General features: G+C 42.1%; 1 protein-coding gene and 1 long non-coding RNA gene across 2 annotated transcripts in view; both read right to left on the bottom strand.

Annotated features, from left to right (window-relative positions):
• The window catches only part of LOC113569406 (NACHT, LRR and PYD domains-containing protein 12-like), a gene marked incomplete at its 3' end in the record, with an annotated part of 457,338 nt that overhangs the window by 230,730 nt on the left and 212,372 nt on the right, over nucleotides 1-14,236 (bottom strand). The gene's annotated exons all lie outside the window — the stretch shown is intronic.
• LOC118241398 lies at nucleotides 177-2,212 on the bottom strand. Its single transcript, XR_004776051.1, has 3 exons — nucleotides 2,126-2,212; nucleotides 1,424-1,501; nucleotides 177-314 (listed from the first exon to the last, which is right to left on the bottom strand). It is a non-coding gene; the product is annotated as an uncharacterized LOC118241398 (long non-coding RNA).

The raw sequence follows: 14,236 nt of genomic DNA, 5'->3' as shown, positions 1-14,236 counted from the left end.
TTTTATTAAGAAATAATATTTTTTCCACTGTGCTTGGACGCAGTTGGTTTCTCTGTTTGAAAATAACTTCCCTGACTTTGAAGAAAACACTTTCACATGGTACTGAGGAGGCAGAGGTGCACAAGTATCCCACAGCAAGCCTGTAGAGATTTGGATATATGCACCCCTGCCTCTCCCAGTACTGGAGGGGACCCTGTGTTCTGCTTTTCTTCAGTTCTGCCAGGTCTGCACTTCAACTGTGGCATCAGCAGTGACATTGTGTGTTCTTCTGGCCTCCATGAATGTGGCATCAAAATCACACCACAGTTTGTTTCCTGAGAAGCAAAACCAGATAATATGAATGAGGTCATAACTCTGAAATTGACTTTAATCCAATGCAAAAATATTAACCAGGTCTTTCAGCTACAGCATCTTGTGATGTTGAAGCTGCAGCTGGTATTGAATGTGACTGTCTAGACCCTATTACATTGGTACATTCAAAGGTGAGTTGTTTTATTCCTTTATCTGCCTTTTTTGGGCTAAAGGATCCAAGTGATTTGTATCTTGGGTCTAGTAGCATTGCCAGTGATATAATGCTCATGCTGTGTGGAGCTTTTCCCTAAGGAGCCTGATGAGGTCTCTCCCAGTTCACTAGCTACTGGGACCGTTGCCTTTGCTGCCTCTTCCTGGAGCATCTTTTCCACCATTTTCAATAATAACACCACTTTGGAGCCAGATACCTTTTTCTCCTCTGACAGCACCACAGTGGCCGTGTGAAAAGGAGACAGTATAGACAGGAGCTCACAAACATTATTGTACTCATCAGAGGTCAGCGCAGGAATACCAGTTTGTAAGCCTGCCAATGCTTACAGGCTCCCTGAGTTCTACTAATCGCTCCAGCATTTGAAAGCTGCTGTACCACCTTGTTTCAACCTCCTGAATCAGTTTCTTTTTTGGTTTTCCCATATGCTCTTGAACAAGGTCCAGCTTCTCCTTTAACAATAAAAACCTAAACGTTACATATGTAGCAATATAAAACAATGTGTAAACAAATGTGAAAATAATGTTACTAACTTTGACAGTTGTGCTGCTTCTAAAATAGCCCACCAGCTTCCTTGCCTTTGTAGGAATGGCAGACAGCACTGGGGTTAGTTCAAGAGCTTTTTTAACAACTATTTTCAGGGTGTAAGCAATGCAGAAGGCATGATGCAGCTTCAGCTGTTTACCACAGGCAATCATATCAGATGCGCCATCAGTAACTAGACATGTTACTTTGGATTTTATTTCCCATTCTTCCATAAGAGAGGATTTCACACAGGCCAAATTTTCAGCTGTGTGCGCCTGTGGGAATTTCACTACACCGAGTAATGTGGACTTCAGTCATGTGTTGTCATCTATAAAATGGCAGGTCACAGCCAAGTAGTTTGTCTGCTGTCACACTCACTGCAGGAACTTTCTGGACCTCAACTTTGGTCTTCTCTTTCTCTTGTTGATATTTGGTCTCAACCATGGCCTTTGCGGTCTAAAGGGAAGGAAGAAAATATTATTTTTTTAATACTACTCTCATAATTTATCCATGTCACCACACATACTTTCCTAGTTGGGAAAATATAGATTGGATCAAATTTTGCTACTAAATCCCTGAAGCCTTTATCCTCAACTGTGCTAAATGGCTGTGTGTCTCTAACAATCATGAAGACCAAAGCCTCATCCAGCTCTTCCTTTCTGGTCACTGCTTTGTAAAGATTAGATTACACTTTGTCATTTTTACACTTTGTAATCCAATCCAAACTGCAAATAACATGTAAGGTGCAGAGAATAATGCAGTATATAAATATATATATACACAGTATATACACATTATATTTTATATATATATATATATATATATATATATATATATATATATATATATATATATATATATATATATATATATATATATATGCATATTAATGTTAACAGTGAATAAAATTAAATTAGGTTATGGTTTAATTACAGTATTTGCATGTCAGAAGTCATTACATGAACATGTGCACATGTTTTGTTTTTATTTTTTGATGTGTGTGATGAATGTAGCATCGTGGTCAATGTCATTATTATCATGGTTGATTAACAAATATGAAAATTGGAAACCCATACCCACCTTGGCTGGATCCAACTCTATCCCCCTCATTATACATGACAAGTACAATAACACAGATGACATGTTGTTGTTGTATCCCAGTGGTTTGGAATGGAAAAAAAAAATGCCTTGTGAATATTATAGTAGTAACACATTTCATTATTTACAGGCATATTATGTGCAATACCTTATTTGTAGAGATCTGCTCAAAGTGTTTCCATACAGGGGAAACCCTTTTCCTTTTAGCAGGCTCCATGAAAACAAGCTCATCAATGTCACAGGCAAATTGACAGAACACAAACATGCAAATTTTGCATGGATCCATTGCGCTTTATGTGTGTTCATAAATTGTGCCAACACTCGAAATGCTTCCTGAACCAGTGAGGTTTCAGGCATCATCAGTGATGTCATTCATCCTTAAAGAAGCAAGCCTCGATACATGTTTCATAAAAGACTTCCTGGAGCTCTCGACATGTGCTCCGAAGCCTCGGCACAGTAGGGGCCATCACTAGTATCTCACTTGGAGTGAGGAGTAGGAGTGAAGGGTGAGAGTGAGGAGTAGGAGTGTGGGGTGAGAGTGAGAGGTGAGAGTGAGGGATGAGAGTGAGTAGGAGTGAGGGGTGAGAGTGAGTAGGAGTGAGGGGTGAGAGTGAGGAGTAGGAGTGAGAGTGAGGGTTGACAGTGAGTAGGAATGAGGGGAGAGAGTGAGGGGTGAGATTGAGGAGGGGGGTGAAAGTAAGGAGTAGGAGTGATGAGTGAGAGTGAGGTGTGAGAGTGAGTAGGAGTGATGGGTGAGTGAGGAGTAGGAGTGAGCAGTGATAGTGAGGGGTGAAAGTGGGTAGGTGTGAGGGGTGAGAGAGTAAGTAGGAGTGAGGGGTGAGAATGAGAAGTGAGAGTGAGGGGTGAGAGAGTAAATAGGAGTGAAGGGTGAGAATGAGGAGTAGAAGTGAGGGGTGTGAGCCACTCAAACTAGGAGGTGCACCATATTAAAAACATCAAGGAAGCATTAACAAGAGAGCCTGACATTCTACCCGACTCACATGAACATGTAGGGAATTCCACAGCAGATATTTAAAAAATAAATGTTTTGTTTTAGTTGAGAGGAAATTCAACTATGAAATTTAAAACAAGCCTCGTAAGATGTTTATTGTAATCTAATCTGGATTCACAACCGCATGAGATGAATTTCTCAGATGTGTTTTCTTCTTCTCTTTCCCCCTGGTTTGCTTTAGTCTGTTGTCCAGTTTGTGGACATAGTGCCCATCACTTGTGAAACAGAATGTATGTCATGAATAAATGTCTTGTTTGGTCCTTCCTATTGTCCGTCTCTATGGTTTCCTTTCTCATGTTTCACTTTTCCAGTCCTGTTCCAGTCCCTGTTTTGGTTTTCACTGTTCATGATTTGCACCTGCGCCTTGTTTAGTGTTCATTAGTTCAAGTATTTAAACCCTGTCTGGTTCCCTGTGTTTTTGCTGTTCATTGCGTGTGTTTGTGTGGAATGTATTGCATGTATTGCATGTATTGCATGTATTGCATGTATTGCATGTATTGCATGTATTGCATGTATTGCATGTATTGCATGTATTGCATGTATTGCATGTATTGCATGTATTGCATGTATTGCAAGCTTGTCTTTGTTTCTAAGCCTCTGTTTATGTTAGCCTGTTTGATTCTAGCTGTTTTGTTTTTCCTTAACTCCGTATGTTACTTCTTTCTGTTATAGCTGCTTTCCCTGTTTGCCTTCGTGTGCTTTTGGTTTGTGTTTCCTAGGCTTTGTTATCCTAGCCCTTGTTTTTGTTATGTATTCTAGGACCCTGGACTACTCTGACTACAACTCTGGATTTGCCCCTAAGAAATCTCGCTCTCCTCCGCACATGCGACCACCTCATTACCGCTCACCATTACAATAACCTGAACAATAAGGGGAACTCTTAAATAAAACATGTTGACAAATGGCAACTAAACTATTTAAACTATTCAAAGATACTACAGACAAAATTGTCTGTTTTTCCATGACTTGACAAAAGTATTTACAGTTGCATTAAATTACATCACAGGATCGCATAGTAATATTTCCATAAACATATTTACAGTACTGGGCAGATCCTCTTATAGTGATTGATACATATTCATCAATATGACAGCATGTGTCCTCTCTGAGGATCAAATCTTACTGTACCTGCTCTACCAGGTGAGCTTCAGGAGCGCTCTAATCATGTATACATACACTGATCTTTGACCCCTGAATGGGACAGAGAAAGGCAGTGCGGATCTGTGTGTGTGTGTGTATTTAAACATACAGAGTTATAATTATATGTGTATGTACAAGATTGGTCACTGTGACAAGATCAAGAGGGATTGTGGGATCAAATTCAATCAAATTCAATCAGGAAGTGACTAGTACAGTGATGGAGAACTGTTTAGAAATCAAACTAAAACAAATCTGGATCTTGTAGAGAGATATTGTTGTAAATGTAGAATAGAAACATACTCAGAGTTCAAAGTGAATGAACCAGTGGAGAGAATGAGCTACACAAAGGGGGGGGGGGGTGTACACAACAACAACAACAACAACAACAACAACCACCACCCTGATCACCACCTGTGCTCCGTCATAACTATGATCACTGCTGAAGCTCCAGTCTGTCATATTAACACACAGCATAATTACTGCACCATCACTGACTACATTTACATATTAACACACAGCATAATTACTGCACCTTCACTGACTACATTTACTTATTAACACACAGCATAATTACTACAGTAAACAGTGGTATTGAGGCTGAAGTGTTTGTTGATTTATTGAGGGTCGGCTGTAGAGGGATTGAGCTTCAGGAGCAGACAAGGCCAAACTAAAAAAAAAGAAAAACATAAGACACACTAGAAATAAAACTACTACTATTATTATTATTATTATTATTATTATTGGTTACATTTATTTAGCACCTTTCTCAAACTCAAGGACACTTTACAGACAGAAATCAGCTTTTATTCTCAAATCACTGATAGACTGATGAGAAGCGGCAGCCAATTTACACACACAGTCTGTCAGAAACCACAGACCCCTGTGGGACTGAAGGGTGCAGGGGAAGGGGAGGAGGTTCAGACCAGGACAGAGCAGCACCCATAGCTGGACATACACACATACGTAGAGCAGCACCCATAGCTGGACATATACACACATACGTAGAGCACCACCCATAGCTGGACATATACACACACACACAGAGCACCACCCATAGCTGGACATATACACACATACGTAGAGCAGCACCCATAGCTGGACATATACACACATACGTAGAGCACCACCCATAGCTGGACATATACACACATACGTAGAGCACCACCCATAGCTGGACATATACACACACATACGTAGAGCAGCACCCATAGCTGGACATACACACACATACGTAGAGCACCACCCATAGCTGGACATATACACATACGTAGAGCAGCACCCATAGCTGGACATATACACACATACGTAGAGCAGCACCCATAGCTGGACATATACACACATACGTAGAGCAGCACCCATAGCTGGACATATACACACATACGTAGAGCAGCACCCATAGCTGGACATATACACACATACGTAGAGCACCACCCATAGCTGGACATATACACACATACGTAGAGCAGCACCCATAGCTGGACATATACACATACGTAGAGCAGCACCCATAGCTGGACATATACACACATATGTAGAGCAGCACCCATAGCTGGACATATACACACATACGTAGAGCAGCACCCATAGCTGGACATATACACACATACGTAGAGCAGCACCCATAGCTGGACATATACACACATACGTAGAGCAGCACCCATAGCTGGACATATACACACATACGTAGAGCAGCACCCATAGCTGGACATATACACATACGTAGAGCAGCACCCATAGCTGGACATACACACATACGTAGAGCAGCACCCATAGCTGGACATATACACACATACGTAGAGCAGCACCCATAGCTGGACATATGCACACATACGTAGAGCAGCACCCATAGCTGGACATATACACACACACGCAGAGCAGCACCCATAGCTGGACATACACACATACGTAGAGCAGCACCCATAGCTGGACATGTACACACACACGTAGAGCAGCACCCATAGCTGGACATATACACACATACGTAGAGCACCACCCATAGCTGGACATATACACACATACGTAGAGCAGCACCCATAGCTGGACATACACACATACGTAGAGCACCACCCATAGCTGGACATATACACACACACACAGAGCAGCACCCATAGCTGGACATATACACACACACAGAGCACCACCCATAGCTGGACATATACACACATACGTAGAGCAACACCCATAGCTGGACATATACACACACACAGAGAGCAGCACCCATAGCTGGACATATACACACATACGTAGAGCAGCACCCATAGCTGGACATATACACATACGTAGAGCAGCACCCATAGCTGGACATATACACACATACGTAGAGCAGCACCCATAGCTGGACATATACACACATACGTAGAGCAGCACCCATAGCTGGACATATACACACATACGTAGAGCAGCACCCATAGCTGGACATATACACACATACGTAGAGCAGCACCCATAGCTGGACATATACACACATACGTAGAGCAGCACCCATAGCTGGACATATACACATACGTAGAGCAGCACCCATAGCTGGACATACACACATACGTAGAGCAGCACCCATAGCTGGACATATACACACATACGTAGAGCAGCACCCATAGCTGGACATATACACACATACGTAGAGCAGCACCCATAGCTGGACATATACACACACACGCAGAGCAGCACCCATAGCTGGACATACACACATACGTAGAGCAGCACCCATAGCTGGACATGTACACACACACGTAGAGCAGCACCCATAGCTGGACATATACACACATACGTAGAGCACCACCCATAGCTGGACATATACACACATACGTAGAGCAGCACCCATAGCTGGACATACACACATACGTAGAGCACCACCCATAGCTGGACATATACACACACACACAGAGCAGCACCCATAGCTGGACATATACACACACACAGAGCACCACCCATAGCTGGACATATACACACATACGTAGAGCAGCACCCATAGCTGGACATACACACACACGTAGAGCACCACCCATAGCTGGACATATACACACATACGTAGAGCAGCACCCATAGCTGGACATATACACACATACGTAGAGCAGCACCCATAGCTGGACATATACACACATACGTAGAGCAGCACCCATAGCTGGACATATACACACATACGTAGAGCACCACCCATAGCTGGACATATACACACATACGTAGAGCAACACCCATAGCTGGACATATACACACACACAGAGAGCAGCACCCATAGCTGGACATATACACACATACGTAGAGCACCACCCATAGCTGGACATTCACACACAGAGAGCAGCACCCATAGCTGGACATATACACACACACAGAGCACCACCCATAGCTGGACATATACACACACAGAGCACCACCCATAGCTGGACATATACACACACACAGAGCACCACCCATAGCTGGACATATACACACACACAGAGCACCACCCATAGCTAGACATATACACACACACAGAGCACCACCCATAGCTGGACATATACACACACACAGAGCACCACCCATAGCTGGACATATACACACATATAGAGCACCAACCATCACTGAACATAAACAAACACACGCACACACACCTCTATCTATATGTACATGCATACACAACTCACATTGATACAGGACAGTTTTAGAGGATCCAGTCAACCTAACCTCCATGTTTTTGGGAGGAACCCAGAGGAAATCTACGCAGACACAGGAAGAACATGGAAACTCCACCCAGATAGGGACTCAAAGGCTGAGAGGCAAACATGCCACCCACCAAGCCCTGCTGCACAAAAGAACCAACTGTCCCAACTGAACACAAACAAAATTAAGTACAATATCCTTCCCTAACTCCCAAAAATGAATACACACAGGTAAAGAATGGAGCAAATAAAAAAGGCATCAAACTTCCTATTTCCCGACAACAATTCACACAGGATTATTATAATACTCTATACACAGAATGTCATGTACAACAGCAAACATTCCCAGAAAAGCAATGTTAGAATGATTTAACCAGCAGAGGACCAAAAACACAATAATCAGCAAACAACGCTCACTGAACAAACAAAACCAGCCACAGTAAAACTGGAGATGAATCTCTGTCTGTCGCTTCTTCCCGGGCTTCCGCTTATGCATGAGGTAGAATGAGACAGACAATCAAGACACAACACAACAGCCCAGGACAATTCCAGCACAGGACAGAAGAGTTGATCAGGTGGAGGAGGAGCATCAAGAAGGGGACGTAAACAAGCACAAACAACCCTACCCATAACACAAACAGAGTTGTAACACCTTCAAATACAAACACTTTAATTTTTCCCACTCAATCACTCATGATTGTTTTGGTATCTGTAAGGGTGGGCACCAGGCCGAGACCCCTTCCGGCCACCAGAGGGAGGCCTTGAGTCAACCACGCCACTAATCAGGCTTAACACCCAACAGCTGGGCTAGACCTTATATAAGCCCAGTGAATGAATTATTCTGTGCTGGGTCTTTGCTAAAGTTCTGAGCAAAGCTCCTTGCTGGTAACTTGAGGTATTGAGGTCTGTGAGCTCTTGTGCTACCCCTCACTTCTGTGATGTGTTTTTACACATCCCCTTCTATCTCCAGTTTTCCCTCTCAAGTCTGTCTCTCTCCAGGGGCTTCCCTTAGCCATTCAAGTTTCTCCCCATTTTCTGGTTTTGTTTGGGAAGTTTTAGTTTGAGTTTTCCCCAGTGCATCGGGGTTGCCATTTCTTCCCTTGGCATCCTTTGCTCTCCCTTTTTTCCACACTCGGCGTGGTGTTTAGTTTTTCCTTTTGTTTTACCTGACCATTGTTAGAGTGTGGTTGCTCACCCAGTAGGCTGTTGGTATCATCACCAAGCTGACCTGGGTTTAAGACCACCTTACAGAATCAGTAAGCAGGCATCACACCAAGTGCCATAAAACATCAGTGGCTGGATCCAAGAGTGTCTGTGTGAGAATCCACCTCAGAGTCCAGTGAAAATCAAGCAGGTCCACATGCTTTATTGGGGATTTGCTTAGATAAACAGGACCTCAACTAAGACCAAGACCTCAAACTATGACACTCAGTCCATGCTGTTTACATGATCCTAGCATTCATAGTCAAACTAATATTGAACCACGAATGTGCATGTAAACATGGTTACTGACAACACGCACACCCCCCTCCCCAACATAAAGTAACTAGGCAACGTTAAAATCACAGTAACTGTGTATGTCTGAATAATCTCTTCATTCTTAGTGTCTCTGATGGAGCTGTTCCTCTCAGCCCAACAGCAAAGATGAGTGATGCTTTCTGAATGCATTCAGGTTCACACTTCAGTGAGTGTCCATCTACTGTGCAGATCTGTCCACTAGAGGGAGCAGCTGCACCTGTGCTGTTAGAAATCACCTCCACTGACTCTGACATTAGCTAATCCAGCACCAGAGGTTCACCAGGCTTAAACTGAGGAACTCTAGGCTGTGGAAAAAAATAATTAGAAACTTCATTGTAATATACAACTGATTTGACCATGTAACCTCAGAACTGCAAATCTGATATAAGCATTTAACATTATATACAAGCTCCTTCTCTTTTCCCTCAGATATCTGATGTTTGTGAAGTTTTCTATGTTCTACTTTATTTACCCAGATATATAAAGTTCTGTCTGTCCACATAAATAATGGTTTAGTAACAATAACTGGGTAATAACTGGACACACTCTCTATCTGTAGACTTTACCACTACAGGCTCAGGTGTACCAGGTCCTCTTACTGTAATCAGCATCAGTGATGGTGAGGATCTCCCTTCAGGTACTGATCATGTGAAATGTGAAATCTCTCCTCTGACTGGCAAGATGTCTGGTCACACTGAGCAAGAATGCCACGTGGTTTATGGGACACAGTCCATGTGACCAGACGTGAACACGTCTGAGTACATGGGAGAGTAGCATCGTCATGAAGCTTCACCTTTACTGAAGAGAAGGCTGATACAGGCACTGAAAGACAATAAGAAAGTCGAGTTTAAAAAGTCATTAAATAATAAGATAAAATATAGAATAAGAACAGAAATCAGACAATGAGACCACACCCCTTTTAGTCCAGATTAGTGATGCATGACTTTGGTGCCTTGAAGCCGGACTGTTTTCCATTATGCTTTCCCAGTCCTCTAACCCCAATATTACCCCGCCCCCAACCCTGTAACCCCAATACCACCCCACCCCTCCAACTCCTCTAAACCCAATATCACCCCCTCGCCCAACTCCAATGTCCTGTTAAACATCTCAACTAGCACTGAGATGGGACCAACCAGGATAAGAGATTCTCCAGGGTTAAGATGCATGGAAACCTCAGGAGCAGCAGGGACACACACACACACACACACACAGATTACCACCAAATGGACTTACCTTATTTTTTATTCTCCAATTGCAAATATTTAGTAAGGAAAATAAAGGAGGACACTTACCCTCTATCCGTAGACACACAGCACAGATCCCTACACCATCAGCATATAATTTAACATATCATTTTTCCATCAATGACTGATCAGGTGAAATAAGTCAACATGAAAATGACAAAACGCTCAGGTCTGACTGGCAAGTCTGTGTTAACACTAGCTAGTTAGCAAACACTAGCTAGCTAGCAAAGTATTGACCAGAACATTTCCTGCTTGTATATTAATCCAACAGGTCAGAGGTTTTTCTAAATTTGTTTTTAAAGATTTGCTTCGCTTGGTATGTAGTATATCTCAAGGAAATCAAAGCAATTTTGTTCATTTGTACTGGAATAAAAATCCTTTATGCTGAACGACATTAACTCGCTGTTAATGGAACTGTACTGTTAGCAGATAGCCAAGTTACGCAGCATTAAATAGTAAATATACTAGTCTTTGTGGCCTTCACAAATACTTGATGAAGTTGTCGATGCCTTGTCTGTCATCTTTGGATGGAAGAATTTACATGTCATCAGCGGACCGCTTTATAAATCACAGAGACAACACATGACTGTGGTGACCCACATCAGGTAAGCGGTGTAATGGAAATAAACGGGAACGACAGACAGAGGAGTTCGCACGGTAAACACACACGACTGCAGCCCTGAGAAGCACCATCTTTGGAGACTACATTTTCATTCATCTTAAAGTCAAGTCGCTTTATTCCATTTTTTAAGTAAGTGAGAAGTCAACAAATTTACAACTGGAGTTCCCCCCGAATTAGTATACAGCACTCGATGTCGGTGGGTGAATACAGTACACAGTGCCTCCATTTTGGAGGTAACTCAAACTCCTTTTACAAGAATCTCAGTAGTGCACTGTGATGATAAAGACTTTGATATTCATACATACACCGCACACGTCGCTATATGTCTGAAAACAGAGCTCAAAGTAAGCTAAATATCATACAGTTTCAAATAAAATGATAAAGGATTCTGGTACTTAATTTTCAAATGACGGTTAGAAATTCCAAATACCACACAATATAAGCATATATAAACCTGACATATGATAGATCATTTACACAGTAGTAGTTTCTACTTGAAACGTGTTACAAAGGCACCCTGTTGTTCTTATTCATTTGCCGCTATTCTGATATGCCTCTGCCTATAATTCCTGGTGTTTGCATTGACTGGGTCTATGAAAGCAGGGAGCAGTCGTATGTGTCTGTCAAGGCTGTTGTGCGTTTGGAAGCGGTCTCAATGTCCAGTCTCTGCTCATCCCAGGAACTGCTACCATTACAAGCACATCAAAAATCCTTCCACTGTCTACATGTTGTAAACACCTTAGGGAGAATTTACATACTGAAACTTATTCTATGTAATTTACATGTTTATGGGTTTTATGGTGCCTTATTCTCTCTCCGCATGTGTCTATATATCCTGTCAGATAGTGAGTGAAGTGACTGGTCTACATTTTACATCAGTACATCTTTATTTATTTCCACATTTTTTAAACATGGAACTAATTCTTCATAAAGGAGAGCATAAACACATCACTTGTGAAGTGTTTACTTTTTATTGTTTAAACATGGAGCTTAGCCTCTGTGAGAAAGAGCTCTGACACATCTTCTCCAGAGAGTTCGGCTTCCGGTGTAGATCTAAAACGAGAAAGAAATACCATCAGAAACAAAATGGTGTTTAACATTCACGCTTTCTAAAAAGCAAACTGTTTTTCTCTGCTTCTGAAGAGCCTTACTTTTATGCACACCAGAACTCAGAGCTTGGTCTTGTTCCTCCATGGACTGTCATGCTACTAAATTCATTAAGAACATAAATATATAAAATAGACCGCTACTTTACCTTCCTGACAGTTCTTGAGATCCTCCCCATTAGGCGATGTATCCAGTGTGTCTGCCTGGTCTTAGCTTCAGCCACACCAGATACAGTGGTCCTTACTGTCGTCGGCTTTGCAGATCCGGGGCCGTCTGTGGAGGGACAGTAGAGGAACTGGGCCAGATCTTTCCTCTGAATAACCTTAACAAATGATAAAGCTCCTCCAAGCACCAGACCACCACTGATGAATGCTTGGGTCACATTCACATTTTTCCTGGCCTTAATTCTTCTGAGGAGCTCATCATACACAGCTTCAATGACTGAACTGTGGAACTCTTCAGGGAGGTCCATCCTATCCACCATACGCACTCCAGTTGCACTGAACAAAAGTCCATGCACACATTCAGCTGCAGAGGTAAAATGGCCACTCCATGGTTCTGTCACCTGTGACCCAGCAACACCTGTACAGAATTCCTTTTGTACCTTCAGGAAAACTGTACCAAGACAGTGGCGTACTGCAAAGTGAGACAGTAGGAACCCCAAAGTGTGTTGTGCTCATTTGGGGTTCTGAGCCATATGAGGTTCTTTTATTGGTGGAAGCCGTTGATAATTTTACATCAATCATCTGTAACTCAGTATTACAAACACCAGTGTAAACAGAATAGTTCCAAGTCAAAAGGCCGAAAAATCGACCGCCGAAAATCAGCGGGGCTGCATAATGAAAATACACAGTGTCAATACAGGAGGCTAAGCTAACTCTAGCCACATGTTTGGGCTAATGTTAGCTAGCTAGCTAATATTAGATATGAAATGCCTAAACCCTACCGTTAGTTAGCTAGCTAGCTAGCATTAGCATAGTGAACTAAATACCCAAAGCTACGTCCTCTGTGGTTGCTGCTAAACACAAAGTCCGGGAGTTGTTTTCTCCTATTTGTGATAGCTAGCTAGACAGGACAGTTAGCTCATTCAAATAAAGGCTACTCAGCTCTGGACCTCGATATTCTCTCCGTAGTTACGACAACGGCTACACTTTCCCCAAAACCGACGGCGCACAATTTCCATCATTTCTAATCTCCCGGTTTCATGAGGATGGTAGGGAAAACTTACCTGATATTCTGCCATGATGCGATCAAAGTCGTTATAACAGAAAACTGCCCTGCGCACTAAAACATATATACTAGCTATGTGGCGTCATAATAGACTTGGTTGCCCTAACAATGGCCTTTATGAAGTAGGCAGCAGGGAATGCTGTGAAAATTTATTAATATTCATGAAACCGCCTATGATGATGTTGGCACATCATTGAAAATAATTAACAAGACAGAAGGAACATTCTTGATTAATGTCATCTTGAAAGCCTCGTACAGACTATGTCATACGGTTAAAAAGCTATAATAACAAACCAGACTGCAGTACCTGTCAGATATAATAACAATAATTTAAACAGGAGTACATAACATTCTTAAGAAGTAATATGGGCTAACCTTTAATTAGTATCATAATGGGTAATGTTTGTCTATGACACGTGAATTGGAATAATACCATTAATTGATAATAAATTACTTTTAAATAATTATGACAGAAAAGTAATCCACATAGCTGTTCTATAGCTGATCTTATATTCTATAATGGTACTCTGTATTGAGAGCTACAGCATCTAACCTAGCCTATTTATGGGTGAGAATGTGCTGACC

Source organism: Electrophorus electricus, chromosome 5 (assembly GCF_013358815.1).
Source record: "Electrophorus electricus isolate fEleEle1 chromosome 5, fEleEle1.pri, whole genome shotgun sequence".
Classification (NCBI taxonomy): domain Eukaryota; kingdom Metazoa; phylum Chordata; class Actinopteri; order Gymnotiformes; family Gymnotidae; genus Electrophorus; species Electrophorus electricus.
Note: the sequence above shows the minus strand (reverse complement) of the source record. Positions and strands in the feature narration are given on the sequence as shown.